Source organism: Schistocerca gregaria, unplaced genomic scaffold (assembly GCF_023897955.1).
Source record: "Schistocerca gregaria isolate iqSchGreg1 unplaced genomic scaffold, iqSchGreg1.2 ptg000336l, whole genome shotgun sequence".
Lineage (NCBI taxonomy): Eukaryota > Metazoa > Arthropoda > Insecta > Orthoptera > Acrididae > Schistocerca > Schistocerca gregaria.
Window position 1 is genome coordinate 3,995,586 of NW_026061801.1, and position 3,275 is coordinate 3,998,860.

Sequence of the window (3,275 nt, forward strand, 5' to 3'; positions counted from 1 at the left end):
GCAGAATCGTAAGGTCCTAGCTCATGTCCAAGGCACCAAAGCCAGCAAAAAAGTCAATAATCGATACCTAAACCTGGAATTTTACTACTTCTTACTGGTTATTACATCAACTTTGAAGCTTCATCTGTGTTCTACTATGGTGCTTTTAGTGTCTCCGCATACCGCAGCACGCGACATAGGTTTGCAGACGATAAGTACAACCGTTTCAGAGAGAAGAGCGGCCAATGTGACGATCTGGCTTTAAGTCGATTCGATAACAAATGACGAAAACGGACGGATTTCTCATTTTTTTACTACATATGAACACTATTCACATTCTCCCATGCATCTCGGCTGCTAGTCCTCCTTTCATGCAGAATCATAAGGTCCTAGCTCATGTCCAAGGCATAAAAGCCAGCTAAAAAGTCAATAATCGATACCTAAAACTTGAATTGTACTACTTCTCACTGGCAATCACATGAACTTAGAAGCTCCATCTGTGTTCTACTATGGTGCCTTTAGTGTCTCCGCATACTGCAGCACGCGACATAGCTTTGCAGACGATAAGTACAACCGTTTCAGAGAGAAGAGCGGCCAATGTGACGCACTGCTTTAAGTCGATTCGATAATATATTCCGAAAACGGACGGATTTCTCAGGTTTTTACTACATATGAACACTTTTCGCATTCTCCCATGCAACTCGGCTGCTAGTCCTCCTTTCATGCAGAATCATAAGGTCCTAGCTCATGTCCAAGGCAGAAAAGCCAGCTAAAAAGTCAATAATCGATACCTAAAACTTGAATTGTACTACTTCTTACTGGCTATTACATCAACTTAGAAGCTTAATCTGTGTTCTACTATGGTGCTTTTAGTGTCTCCGCATACCGCAGCACGCGACATAGCTTTGCAGACGATAAGTACAACCGTTTCATTGAGAAGAGCGGGCAATATGACGATCTGGCTTCAAGTTGATTCGATAACAACTGACGAAAAAGGATGGATTTCTCAGGTTTTTACTACATATGAACACTTTTCACATTCTCCCATTCAACTCGGCTGCTAGTCCTCCTTTCATGCAGAATCTTAAGGACATAGCTCATGTCCAAGGCACCAAAGCCAGCTAAAAAGTCAATAATCGATACCTAAATTGACTACATCTTACTAGCTGTTACATCAACTTAGAAGCTTCATCTGTGTTCCACTATGGTGATTTTAGTGTCTCCGCAAACCGCACCACGCGACATAGCTTTGCAGACGATAAGTACAACCGTTTCAGAAAGAGGAGAGGCCAATGTGACGATCTGGCTTTAAGTCGATTCGATTACAAATGACGAAAATGGACGGATTTCTCAGGTTTTTACTACATATGAACACTTGTCACATAGTCCCGTGCAACGCGGCTGCTAGTCCTCCTTTCATGCAGAATCTTAAGGTCCTAGCTCATGTCCAAGGCGCCAAAGCCAGCTAAAAAGTCAATATTCGATACCTAAAACTTGAATTGTACTACTCCTTACTGGCTATTACATCAACTTAGTAGCTTCATCTGTGTTCTACTATGGTGCTTTTAGTGTCTCCGCATACCGCAGCACGCGACATAGCTTTGCAGACGATAAGTACAACCGTTTCAGAGAGAAGAGCGGCCAATGTGACGCACTGCTTTAAGTCGATTCCATAATAAATTACGAAAACGGACGGATTTCTCAGGTTTTTACTACATATGAACACTTTTCGCATCCTCCCGTGCAACTCGGCTGCTAGTCCTCCTTTCATGCTGAATCTTAAGGTCCTAGCTCATGTCCAAGGCGCCAAAGCCAGCTAAAAAGTCAATATTCGATACCTAAAACTTGAATTGTACTACTCCTTACTGGCTATTACATCAACTTAGAAGCTTCATCTGTGTTCTACTATGGTGCTTTTAGTGTCTCCGCATACCGCAGCACGCGACATAGCTTTGCAGACGATAAGTACAACCGTTTCAGAGAGAAGAGGGGCCCATGTGACGATCTGGCTTTAAGTCGATTCGATAACAAATGACGAAAATGGACGGATTTCTCAGGTTTTTACTACATATGAACACTTTTCACATACTCCCGTGCAACGCGGCTGCTAGTCCTATTTTCATGCAGAATCTTAAGGTCCTAGCTCATGTCCAAGGCACCTAAGCCAGCTAAAAAGTCAATAATCGATACCTAAAACTTGAATTGTACTACTTCTTACTGGCTATTACATCAACTTTCAAGCTTCATCTGTATTCTACTATATTGCTTTTAGTGTCTCCGCATACCGCAGCACGCGACATAGCTTTGCAGACGATAAGTACAACCGTTTCAGAGAGAAGAGGGGCCAATGTGACGATCTGGCTTTAAGTCGATTCGATAACAAGTGACGAAAACGGACGGATTTCTCAGGTTTATACTACATATGAATACTTTTTACATTCTCCCGTGCAACTCGGCTGCTAGTCCTCCTTTCATGCAGAATCTTAAGGTCCTAGCTCATGTCCAAGGCACCAAAGCCAGCAAAAAAGTCAATAATCGATACCTAAATCTTGAATTGTACTACTTCTTACTGGCTATTACATCAACTTTAAAGCTTCATCTGTATTCTACTATATTGCTTTTAGTGTCTCCGCATACCGCAGCACGCGACATAGCTTTGCAGACGATAAGTACAACCGTTTCAGATAGAAGAGCGGCCAATGTGACAATCTGGCTTTAAGTCGATTCGATAACACATGACGAAAACGGACGCATTTTTCAGGTTTTTACTACATATGAACACTTTTCACATTCTCCCAAGCAACTCGGCTGCTAGTCCTCCTTCCGTGCGGAATCATAAGGTCCTAGCTCATGTCCAAGGCACAAAAGCCAGCTAAAAGGTCAATAATCGATACCTAAAACTTGAATTGTACTACTTCTTACTTGCTATTACATCAACTTAGAAGCTTAATCTGTGTTCTGCTATGGTGCTTTTAGTGTCTCCGCATACCGCAGCACGCGACATAGCTTTGCAGACGATAAGTACAACCGTTTCAGAGAGAAGAGGGGCCAATGTGACGATCTGGCTTTAAGTCGATTCGATAACAAGTGACGAAAACGGACGGATTTCTCAGGTTTATACTACATATGAACACTTTTTACATTCTCCCGTGCAACTCGGCTGCTAGTCCTCCTTTCATGCAAAATCTTAAGGTCCTAGCTCATGTCCAAGGCACCAAAGCCAGCAAAAAGGTCAATAATCAATACCTAAATCTTGAATTGTACTACTTCTTACTGGCTATTACATCAACTTTGAA